Source organism: Lissotriton helveticus, chromosome 6 (assembly GCF_964261635.1).
Source record: "Lissotriton helveticus chromosome 6, aLisHel1.1, whole genome shotgun sequence".
Taxonomy (NCBI): Eukaryota; Metazoa; Chordata; class Amphibia; order Caudata; family Salamandridae; genus Lissotriton; species Lissotriton helveticus.
The window spans coordinates 121,620,250-121,633,785 of record NC_136067.1 but is presented as its reverse complement, the minus strand read 5'-3'; positions in this window follow the sequence as shown (position 1 = coordinate 121,633,785).

The window sequence follows — 13,536 nt, the reverse complement described above, 5'->3', positions numbered from 1 at the left end:
TATACATTTCTGAAAACTAGACACCCAGGGCAATTCAGGATGGGGTGACTCGTCTGCCTACCCCCAGGTTTTGTTACCCAGAATCCCTTACAAACATAAAAATTTGACCAAAAAAACACATTTTCCTCACATTTCTGTGGTGGAAAGTTCTGGAATCTGCGTGGATCAACAAATTTCCATCCACCCAGCGTGCCCCCAGGTCTCCCGAAAAAAATTGTACCTCACTTGCGTGGGTAGGCATAGTGGCTGCAACATGAAACCGCGCAAAACGCAGCATGGTCGCACCTCAATTTCCCAGTGAAATTTAGCACGATTCGGACAAAAAGACTACCTTTTGTTTTTACGCCGTAGCTCTGCCAGCACCTAGGGAAACCTAGCAAACCTATACATTTCTGAAAACTAGACACCCAGGGCAATTCAGGATGGGGTGACTCGTCTGCCTACCCCCAGGTTTTGTTACCCAGAATCCCTTACAAACATAAAAATTTGACCAAAAAACCACATTTTCCTCACATTTCTGTGGTGGAAAGTTCTGGAATCTGCGTGGATCAACAAATTTCCATCCACCCAGCGTGCCCCCAGGTCTCCCAAAAAAAATGGTACCTCACTTGCGTGGGTAGGCATAGTGGCTGCGACATGAAACAGCGCAAAACGCAGCATGGTCGCACCTCAATTTCCCAGTGAAATTTTGCACGATTCGGACAAAAAGACTACCTTTTGTTTTTGCGCCGTAGCTCTGCCAGCACCAAGGGAAACCTAGCAAACCTATACATTTTTTAAAACTAGACAACCAGGGCAATTCAGGAAGGGGTGACTCGTCTGCCTACCCCCAGGTTTTGTTACCCAGAATCCCTTGCAAACATATAAATTTGACCAAAAAAACACATTTTCCTGACATTTCTGTGGTGGAAAGTTCTGGAATCTGCGTGGATCAACAAATTTCCACCCATCCAGCGTGCCCCCAGGTCTCCTGAAAAAAATGGTACCTCACTTGCGTGGGTAGGCATAGTGGCTGCGACATGAAACAGCGCAAAACGCAGCATGGTTGCACCTCAATTTCCCAGTGAAATTTAGCACGATTCGGACAAAAAGACTACCTTTTGTTTTTGCGCCGTAGCTCTGCCAGCACCTAGGGAAACCTAGCAAACCTATATATTTTCGAAAACTAGACACCCAGGGCAATTCAGGATGGGGTGACTCGTCTGCCTATCCCCAGGTTTTGTCACCCAGAATCCCTTGCAAACATATAAATTTGACCAAAAAAACACATTTACCTCACATTTCTGTTGTGGAAAGTTCTGGAATCTGCGTGGATCAACAAATTTCCACCCACCCAGCGTGCCCCCAGGTCTCCTGAAAAAAATGGTACCTCACTTGCGTGGGTAGGCATAGTGGCTGCGACATGAAACAGCGCAAAACGCAGCATGGTCGCACCTCAATTTCCCAGTGAAATTTAGCACGATTCGGACAAAAAGACTACCTTTTGTTTTTGCGCCGTAGCTCTGCCAGCACCTAGGGAAACCTAGCAAACCTATACATTTTTGAAAACTAGACACCCAGGGCAATTCAGGATGGGGTGACTCGTCTGCCTACCCCCAGGTTTTGTTACCCAGAATCCCTTGAAAACATAAATATTTGACCAAAAAAACACATTTTCCTCACATTTCTGTGGTGGAAAGTTCTGGAATCTGCGTGGATCAACAAATTTCCACTCACCCAGCGTGCCCCCAGGTCTCCCAAAAAAAATGGTACCTCACTTGCGTGGGTAGGCATAGTGGCTGTGACATGAAACAGCGCAAAACGCAGCATGGTCGCACCTCAATTTCCCAGTGAAATTTAGCACGATTCGGACAAAAAGACTACCTTTTGTTTTTGCGCCGTAGCTCTGCCAGCACCTAGGGAAACCTAGCAAACCTATACATTTCTGAAAACTAGACACCCAGGGCAATTCAGGATGGGGTGACTCGTCCGCCTACCCCCAGGTTTTGTTACCCAGAATCCCTTGAAAACATAAACTTTTGACCAAAAAAACACATTTTTCTCACATTTCTGTGGTGGAAAGTTCTGGAATCTGCGTGGATCAACAAATTTCCAGCCACCCAGCATGCCCCCAGGTCTCCCGAAAAAAACGGTACCTCACTTGCGTGGGTAGACATAGTGGCTGCAACAGGAAACGGTTCAAATCGTACGGTGGTGAATTTACATTACCTTATTGCAAAACTACCTTGATTTTGGGGGGGGGATCTGAATTTGTGGCCCGGGGCTCGGTGGTATTCTTTGCAAAGTAGCAAACCCAAACAGTTCTGAAAACTAGACACCCGGGGGAGTCCAGGGAGGTATGGCATGCATGGGTCCCCCAATGTTTTCCTACCCAGAACACTCTGCAAACCTTAAAATTAGGTAAAAATTGCACTTTTCCAAACGTTTTGGCGTGGGATCGCCGTGCCGGCAAAAAAGTCGTACCACTCTGCGTTTCCCTTGTTCTCCCGAGTAAAAGGATACCTCACTTGTGTGGGTGCCCCAAAGCAGAACACCCCAAAAATGAATTTTGAAAAAAGTAGTTTTTACTCATATTTACGTTTTACAAATTAAGCACCCCAGCCTAAGTCACTTGCCTTTGGCCCACCCACACAAGTGAGGTATCATTTTACTCGAGAGAACAAGGGAAACGCTGGGTGGTAGGACATTTGTTCCGGCAGCGAGATCCCACCCAAAAAAGTATGGAAAAGTTGGTTTTTGGACCAAAATTTCAGGTTTGCAGGGGTTTCTGGGTAGGAAAACATTGGGGGACCCACGCATGCCATACCACCCTGGACTCCCCCGGGTGTCTAGTTCTCAGAACTGTTTGGGTTTGGTAGTTTCCAAAGATGCCTGCCAAGCCCCGGGCCAAAAGCTCAGGTGACCCCCTCAAAAAATAAGATTATTTGGCTAAAGGTAATGTTTTCGTCTCCACAGTATGAATTGGGCCTTTTCCTAAAGCAGCCGCTATGCCTACCCACGCAAGTGAGGTACCATTTTTATCGGGAGACCTTGGGGAACGCTGGGTGGGAGGTAATTTGTGTGAGCCCAGTGATGCCACGCTTTCCCACACTAAAACGTGTGAAAAAAAATGATTTTTTCCAAGCAAAAAATGAGGTTTGCAAGGGATTCTGGGTAAAGGAACGTTGGAGGATCCACGCAAGCCATACCTCCTTGGAAGCCCCCGGGTGTCTACTTTTCAGAAATGTGTGGGTTTGGTAGGTTTCCCTAGATGGCTGTCTCGCACGGGGCCAAAAACCCGGGTAACCCCTCTTGCAAAAGCTGGTGGACATGAATTCTCCAGCTTTTGCAAGAGGGGTTACCTGGGTTTCTGGCCCCGTGCGAGACAGCCATCTAGGGAAACCTACCAAACCCACACATTTCTGAAAAGTAGACACCCGGGGGAGTCCAGGGAGGTATGGCATGCGTGGGTCCCCCAATGTTTTCCTACCCAGAACTCCTTGCAAACCTTAATTAGGTAAAAATAGCACTTTTCCAAAAACTTTGCCGTGGGATCGCCGTGCCGGCAAAAATGTCCTACCACCCAGCGTTCCCCTTGTTCTCCCGAGTAAAAGGGTACCTCACCTTAACAGAGTTACTCAAAAGTCAAACATTCAAGCACGGCTATCTATTCCTCAAAGACACACACATACAGGTTGGATTTGGCACGAGGGCGAGTGATGGTTCAGTATATAAAATTTTATTAACAAGATATTTCAAAAAAATGAAATGCTCTGTCAATAAATAAATGCATAAAAACCGAACCAGTGACTCGCAACACGTGAGCTGTAAAGCCACGACAAGGCACCAACCGTTTTACAGGCCATTCACGCACCTTTCATACCTGATACAAACAAGACCACTGACACCATCTGGAATAAAAACAACACATTACAACAATCACAATAAGGGACAAGGTACACCCTAATGCAGAAAGAGAAAAAAAACAATTATTACTGCACACCCATCTAATCCGCAAGCACACACACATACTGGTTGGATTTGGCACGAGGGTGAGTGATGATTCAGTACATACAATTGTATACGCAAGTAATTTCACAAAAATGAAATACACTGTGTATAATTGCAAGTATGATAAACTGAACCACTGACTCACAGCTCGTGAGCTGTAAAGCCACGTCAAGGCACCAACCTCTTTACAGGCCATTCATACACCTTTCGTACGTGTGACACATTCAAAACATTCACACCGCCAGCCGCGGACCCATCACATTTCAACACTCACACCAGCAAACAGCGCCATTCAAGGGCCCATCACTTTCACACGCCCACATTTCTGACACTGGAACTACACAAATTGATGGACTGCGTGGAGTGTCACTCAACAAGCAGTGTGTGCAGTGACCAACAGAAAGTAACTACTCACACACCGCCAGCCAAGCGCCAGTCCACCCACACCACCAGCCAAGCACCAGACCATGCACACCGCCAGCCAAACACTCAGCGCACACCACCAGCCAAGCGCCTCTCCACGCACACCGCCAGCCAAGCACCACTCCGTGCACAGACAGCTAAACACCGCTCCACGCACACCCTCCAGCCAAGTACCACTCCACAAACACCACCAGCCAAGCGCCACTCCACACACACTGCCAGCCAAGCACCATTCCACACACACTGCCAGCCAAGCACCACTCCACACACACCGCCAGCCAAGCAGCACTCCACACACACCGCCAGCCAAGCACCACTCCACACACACCGCCAGCCAAGCACCACTCCACACACACCGCCAGCCAAGCACCACTCCACACACACCGCCAGCCAAGCACCACTCCACACACACCGCCAGCCAAGCACCACTCCACACACACCATCAGCCAAACACCACTCCATTCACAGACAGCCAAGTACCACTCCACGAACACCACCAGCCAAGCGCCACTCCACACACACCGCCAGAAAAGCACCACTCTGTGCACAGACAGCCAAGCACCACTCCACACACACCGCCAGCCAAGCACCACTCCACACACACCGCCAGCCAAGCACCACTTCACACACACCGCCAGCCAAGCGCAACTCCACACACACCGCCAGCCAAGCACCAGCCGGCACACACCACAAACACATTTAGAATTCTTTTTTTGAAAATAACACTAAACAAATGGAAATACCTACAAATCAGGTAACACAAATTCTTAAAATAAAAACTTTGCACTAATGCCAATCCTTGAAACAAACTAAAAATGTTTTACAGAATGCAGACCAGGCAATTCACTTTACAGCTCATTCAAACTCCCAATAGTTCTTTTGCGTGTGGTACGATTTAAAACAAGCTGACATACACAATGCAGGCTTAGAAGGACAGTCAGGACAGTATATACGAGACTCCTTCCGCACGCCTCTTCGCCAACAGACTCTGCATCTTCTAGTCGGAAAGTCTCTAGCAGTAGTGGAAGGAATAGATTCAGGAAAGTGGCGATCTTGCAATCTAGCCACTTCCTCCACCACTCCAAATCTAGGAACACTTGCCTGCTGCACAAGTACAAGGCTGCCTATTATAGACTCCTGAAACTTAAGAAAAGTCATCTTCGTCTCAGGACAAGACTTCTGGTACACAACGAAAGCATTAAATGATGCCAAGTGGAACAGATGGATAGCCAACTTCTTGTACCAAACGTAAGCCTTTCGAAGAGCAGCATAAGGTTCCAACCTCTGATCTACTCTGTCAACACCACCCATGAACTTATTGTAAGCTAGAATGCACACAGGTTTGCGCACTTCAGCACCCTGACCCCAAACAGGCACAGGTACAGTACTTTCATCGTGGATAGTAGTCAGCATGTACACATCTCTCTTGTCTGAATACTTCACAGCTAAAAGCTCCCCACATCGCAATGCCGTAGACTGTCCCCGCACAAGCCTTTTGCAAACAAGTTCCTTTGGGAAACCTTTACGGTTACTGCGCATTGTGCCACAAGCAACAGTGCCCACTTTGGCCAACTCCTTGAACAACTGCACACCAGTGTAGAAGTTATCTACATATAAATGATGGCCTTTGTTAAATAATCCTCTACCTAGTTCCCACACAATTTTCTCACTTACTCCAAAAGTAGAAGGACAACCAGGAGGGTTAATGCGGGACTCCTTACCAGTGTACACCCTGAAATTGTAGACATATCCAGTCTCACTGTCACACAGCATATACAGTTTGATTCCATAGCGTGACCTCTTACTAGGAATGTATTGCCTAAAAACCAAGCGGCCCTTGAACAACACCAAAGACTCATCCACTGCAATTTCTTTACCAGGGACAAAAATCTCAGAAAAACGATCAACAAAGTGATCAAGGACAGGCCGAATTTTAAACAAACGGTCACAATCAGGGTGATCGCGTGACAACGCTAAACTATTATCAGCAAAATGCATCATCCGAAGAAGAAGCGTATACCGATCACGACTTATGACTGCTGGAAATATAGCTGTTACCATCAAGGGACTAGTGGACCAATATGAAGTAATTGATGACTTCCTTATCAAGCCCATCAAAAAAGTTAATCCCAGAAACTTCTTCATCTCTTCAACATTGGTGGGAGTCCACCGGATTGCTCTACAATAGGGCTTAAGGCTGGCACTGTTGGCCCTCAAATATTGTTCTGCATACAAATTGGTTTGCTCAGCAATCTCTTGCAAAAACACATCGTCAAAAAACAACTGAAAAAAATTAATTGGTAGAAAATTCTCAGTATTCACTCTACACCCAGGAACACCAGTGAACTCTGGCAATGCCGGCTGCACCAAGCCAGGGGGAACCCAGAGGCCATCCCTATCAACGGGGGGAGCAGCCACCCCAGCCTGCAGCACCGAAACATCTTGCTGCTGTTCTCCAACGGGAAGCCTAACAGCCACAGATACTTCTGGCTGCACAACACCAACAGAAGACGTAGCATCCCCAGAGGGCTCTTCCTGCACTACACCAACGGGAAGCCCAGCAGCCTGAGATGCTTCTTGCTGCACTACACCACCGGGAAACCCAGCAGGCCCAGATGCCTCTTGCCGCTCTACACCAATGGGAAGCCTAACAGCCCCAGATGCCTCTTGCTGCACTACACCAGCAGGAAGACGAAAAGCACCAGATGCCCCTTTGCGCACCACAGCAATGTGAAGCCTTTTGGGTGCAGGCTCCAGCCCACTTGCCTCTTGCCGACGTAAAAAGAAAGGAAACCTTGCAGCCCTAGGCAGCAACACAGGTGCCTCTTGGCCCACTACCGGCAACACAATGTCCTCCTGTACCATAGGCCCTTCATCAGCACTAGAAGAAGAGTCATCATCCGATGATGATGATTCCATGCGAAGAGAAAACTCACTGCCTGAATCTTCTGCCGCTTCCTGGGAGTCCGAATCGGACTCAGACTCTGAACCATGGTCCGAGGAAGACTCAAAAAGCAAACCAAGAACCTGCTGAGCAGTAATCCTGCGACTAGCCATTATCCTTACAAAGCAAGAAGACTGCACACACAAGTGAACAACAACCTACACTGTGCAAAGTAAGAAGTAAACAAGGTAAGGCTTTCACTAAAAGATAAATACAATCCAAAACAATTTCACTCTTACAAAATATAGCTACACTCACCAGCACCTACTCTGTTGAGACACAGCGAAAAGAAATGAAATCCCACTAGAAAGAAAAAAAGAAATGACATTAGAAAACAAAGTGCACATCAAACACTAATGCTGAAAAAAAAAACACAGAGCCACACAAACTGCTAGAAGTACAACCTTTTTCAAAAAGACAAACATCAAGGGGAAGTAGTACAAAATACATTCACTTACCAAGCACAAGCAACTACACAAGCTGCAAACAGACACGCAACCTACAACAATCCAAACAGCAAAAGCCTGGAACAAGACAAAAATAGAGAAGAAAAAAAAATTACTACCACATTTCACAAACAATATAACAATTAAAAAAACAACACACAAATTTGCCCCCCAAATTAAAATTCGGCCAGATGGGCCATCAATTATGGCTTAGACCAAATGAGATTAGATGAGGTTTAACATCAAGACACTGGATAATTTTTTGAATTTTTTTAAAGTGCCTGACCACTTTGGTGCCAGTCAGTCTTTTGCTACTACCAGTACCCATATCACACAGGGGCAGTAAGGACATTCATACACCTTTTGTACGTGTGACACATACAAAACATTCACACCGCCAGCCGCCCATCACTTTCACACGCCCACATATCTGACATAGCAACTACAGAAAATGATGGACTGCGTAGAGTGTCACTCAACTAGCAGTGTGTGTAGTGACCAACAGAAAGTAACTACTCACACACCGCCAGCAGAGTTCCAGTCCACCCACACCACCATCCAAGCACCAGACCATGCACACCGCCAGCCAAACCCCACTCAGCGCACACCGACAGCCAAGTACCACTCCACGCACACCATCCAGCCAAGTACCACTCCCCACACACCGCCAGCCAAACACCACTCCCCACACACCGCCAGCCAAACACCACTCCACACACACCGCCAGCCAAGCAGCACTCCGTGCACAGACAGCAAAGTAGCACTCCACGCACACCACCAGCCAAGCGCCACTCCACACACACCGCCAGCCAAGCAGCACTTCGTGCACAGACAGCAAAGTAGCACTCCACGCACACCACCAGCCAAGTGCCACTCAACACACACCGCCAGCCAAGCAGCACTCCGTGCACAGACAGCAAAGTAGCACTCCACGCACACCAGCAGCCAAGCGCCACTCCACACACACCGCCAGCCAAGCAGCACTCCGTGCACAGACAGCAAAGTAGCACTCCACGCACACCACCAGCCAAGCGCCACTCAACATACACCTCCAGCCAAGCAGCACTCCGTGCACAGACAGCAAAGTAGCACTCCACGCACACCACCAGCCAAGCGCCACTCCACACACACCGCCAGCCAAGCAGCACTCCGTGCACAGACAGCAAAGTAGCACTCCACGCACACCACCAGCCAAGCGCCACTCCACACGCACCGCCAGCCAAGCAGCACCCCGTGCACAGACAGCAAAGTAGCACTCCACGCACACCACCAGCCAAGCGCCACTCCACACACACCGCCAGCCAAGCAGCACTCCGTGCACAGACAGCAAAGTAGCACTCCACGCACACCACCAGCCAAGCGCCACTCCACACACACCGCCAGCCAAGCAGCACTCCGTGCACAGACAGCAAAGTAGCACTCCACGCACACTAACAGCCAAGCGCCACTCCACACACACCGCCAGCCAAGCACCACTCCGTGCACAGACAGCAAAGTAGCACTCCATGCACACCACCTGCCAAGCGCCACTCCACAAGCACCACCAGCCAAGCACCACTCACCGCCAGCCAAGCACCATCCAGCCAAGCGCCACTCCACACACACCGCCAGCCAAGCGCCACTCCACACACACCGCCAGCCAAGCAGCACTCCGTGCACAGACAGCAAAGTAGCACTCCACGCACACCACCAGCCAAGCGCCACTCCACATACACCGCCAGCCAAGCAGCACTCCGTGCACAGACAGCAAAGTAGCACTCCACGCACACCACCAGCCAAGCGCCACTCAACACACACCTCCAGCCAAGCAGCACTCCGTGCACAGACAGCAAAGTAGCACTCCACGCACACCACCAGCCAAGCGCCACTCCACACACACCGCCAGCCAAGCAGCACTCCGTGCACAGACAGCAAAGTAGCACTCCACGCACACCACCAGCCAAGCGCCACTCCACACACACCGCCAGCCAAGCAGCACTCCGTGCACAGACAGCAAAGTAGCACTCCACGCACACCACCAGCCAAGCGCCACTCCACACACACCGCCAGCCAAGCACCACTCCGTGCACAGACAGCAAAGTAGCACTCCACGCACACCACCTGCCAAGCGCCACTCCACAAGCACCACCAGCCAAGCACCACTCACCGCCAGCCAAGCACCATCCAGCCAAGCGCCACTCCACACACACCGCCAGCCAAGCGCCACTCCACACACACCGCCAGCCAAGCAGCACTCCGTGCACAGACAGCAAAGTAGCACTCCACGCACACCACCAGCCAAGCGCCACTCCACACACACCGCCAGCCAAGCAGCTCTCCGTGCACAGACAGCAAAGTAGCACTCCACGCACACCACCAGCCAAGCGCCACTCCACACACACCGCCAGCCAAGCAGCACTCCGTGCACAGACAGCAAAGTAGCACTCCACGCACACCACCAGCCAAGCGCCACTCCACACACACCACCAGCCAAGCAGCACTCTGTGCACAGACAGCAAAGTAGCACTCCACGCACACCACCAGCCAAGCACCACTCCACACACACCGCCAGCCAAGCACCACTCCGTGCACAGACAGCCAAGTACCACTCTACACACACCACCAGCCAAGCGCCACTCCACACACACCGCCAGCCAAGCACCACTCCGTGCATAGATAGCCAAGTACCCCTCCACGCACACCGCCAGCCAAACACCACTCAGCGCACACCGACAGCCAAGTACCACTCCACACACACCGCCAGCCAAGCACCGCTCCACGCACACCATCCAGCCAAGTACCACTCCCCACACACACCACCAGCAAACATGCCCAAGGGGTCGCTTCCTAAAAACTTTGTGTTAGTGGCCATTTTCCGCCCCCCCTGGGGGCAAAACGGCAAAAAAAACAGGCCAATTTGCCCCCAGGGTGGACAGAAAAACAAAAACACAATCATGTCCACCTGGAAGCGACCCTTACCCAAGGGGTCGCTTCCCAAAACAAACACATTGCCCCAACAAAAATCCCTGGTTCTAGTGGGTAATTTCTGCCCCCCCTGGGGGCAAAACGGCCGAAAAACGGGCCGATTTCCCCCCAGGGGGGGCAGAAAAACGAAAACATACTCAGACCCCGCCTGGAAGCGACCCTTGCCCAAGGGGTCGCTTCCTAAAAACTAAAATTACATCCCTGGTGTCTAGTGGGCATTTTCTGTCCCCCCTGGGGGCAAAACGGCAAAAAAAAAGGGCCGATTTGCCCCCAGGGGGGACAGAAAAACGTAAACAAAATCAATGGCCGCCATCTTGGCTATAATCAATATCCCTGGTGCTAGTGGGGAATTTCTGCCCCCCCCCTGGGGGCAAAACGGCAGAAAAAACGGGCCGATTTCCCCCCAGGGGGGGCAGAAAAACGAAAACTTATTGCCAGCCCGCCTGGAAGCGACCCTTGCCCAAGGGGTCACTTCCTAAAAACTAAAATGATATCTCTGGTGTCTAGTGGGGGCATTTCCGCCGCACAATCGCGACGCTGTGCGCGATCGTGAGGCAGAAATGCCCTGCAAAGAGACATCAGGGGAAAGGAAAATCTCTTTCCTCTCCCCTGATGCCTCTTCGCTGCCCCAAACCCCCGCCGAAGTCCAGAACACCTACCTTCTTCTCCGGCGCTCAGGAAGCAAATGGCTTCCCGAGCGCTGGGAATCCCTGATGATGTCAGCGCGCGCTGTGCGCGCTGACGTCATCAGGGATTACCATGGGGGGGGGGCGGGGGCGGCAGCGGAAGCTCTTCCGCTGCCGCCCCCATTGCAAAAACGAAGATCAGAGAGCCTCGGAGGGAGCGCCAGCGCTTCCCCCGAGGGTGGGGCTGATGACGAGCTGGCCTTGTCATCCGCGCAGGACAGGTAAGCGCGATGACGAGCCCAGCTCGTCATTAGCCCCGAAGGGGTTAATGAACAATGCAAAACAAATAGCTTTGAAGCGTACTTTTTTAAATATTTGTTTTACATTGTTTATTACGGAAAGTCCAGTAGCCAGTCTGGCGCTGGTTGCTAAAGTAATCTATCAGAATTTGTCTTTCACAGACGGTGATAGGTGACACGTGTGCATTAATTTGCAAATAAAAATGATGATAAAATCCAAATTAAAAGATTGTAAATGAGAATATTTGAAATGTGTTACAAAACCTATGCGTTCACAGCTGGGCACAGGGTAACACTGTAAGCTGACACATACTGTATGTCGATACACACAAACCTTGACCTTTGGGTTTGCCGCCCCTGTAGCACGCAGAATCATAGGTACCAAGAGTAATAAACAGACTGTGCTCTTAAGAGGGAACATCACATACGTTCTTGGAATCAAAAGTCCTGCCATAATAATGGATTTCATAAAAACAAGATTGTTTTTCAACTTGACATCTGGACAGGTTTAAAAGAAACCTTGGGGCACATTTATCATTCTTTCACACAGCACAACACAGCAAGCCACCTTGCTGCACTGTGTGAAATGGAAATAGCAGGAATCCGCTGCATTTAACATTATATAGGGTATTTCTGTCTATTCTAAGCACTAGGGCACGTTTGGCTCCCTAGCGCCAAAGCAGGAACCCTTGTGTCATGTTGCAAAGTGCCTAAATTGTAGGCAGAATTGTTTTTGTGCAAGAAGGCACACCTGTAGCACTAATAGAAAGAGGAAAATGCATCTCAGGAAGGATTTGTGCAGGAATGTGTACGTTCCAGCACAAAAACAATCCTGAGAGACATTTTCCTCTTTCTATGTGTGCTGCAGAATGTAGCACATAAAGAAAGAGGAAACATCGAGATGAAATAAAGATATTTCTCCTTGTTACGCCTCACCTAGGGAGGGGTAGCATTTTGAAGCATGTTCAGGTCTACCACTCATGGTAAATCTGAGAATGCACCAGAATCCATGGCTGGGTGCTCCAGAATACCCACGCTCCACCCACAGAATGACTCCCAGCAATTTGCACTGCCTTGGTTACTCCACATTTATCAAGCTATGAAGGGACATCCATGGAAGAGAACTTAGTTGTGTGTGGATGTGCATCTTAAAAAATTATAAAAATGTGTCACTTACTTTGAAGTTAGCCAATGGCTGAAGTGGGCAGACCCTTTATCCAACGTGGTATACTGTAGTGGAAGGAAGAAAAATGTCAAGACACAATAACAAAGAGATAAAGAAGACTGGATGAAAGCCCCACTAAATCAGTATTTAAATATAATTGAATAAAATGAAAATGTCAGGCCTAAAAATATTGCATGCAGGCACAAAAGGAAATAGCATAATCTATTCTCATTTATGCTTTCTTTTGGTACTGTTTGGAAAGTGACAAGGGTTTGAGCTTTAGACTTTCACTTCTGAAAGTTTAATGTCTAGTCAAGTCAAGTAAAGTCAGAATTTATATAGCGCACTACATACCCAGAGGGTCTCAAGGCGCTTGAGGGAGGGGGGGAGGATTATTTATCGAATATCCAGGTTTTGAGCTGTTTTCTGAAGGCTAGGTGATTTTGAGTAAGGCGGAGGTGGGTGGGAAGGGAATTCCAGGTTTTGGCCGCTAAGTAGGAGAAGGATCTTCCCCCCATGGTGGTTTTGTGGATGCGCGGAACAGCGGCGAGGGCTTGGTTTGACGAACGCAGCTGGCGGGTGGGGGTGTAGAAGGAGAGGCGCGTGTTGAGGCAATCAGGTCCAAGTTCGTATAGGGCTTTGTGTGCGTGGGTGAGGAGGCGGAACGTAATTCTTTTGT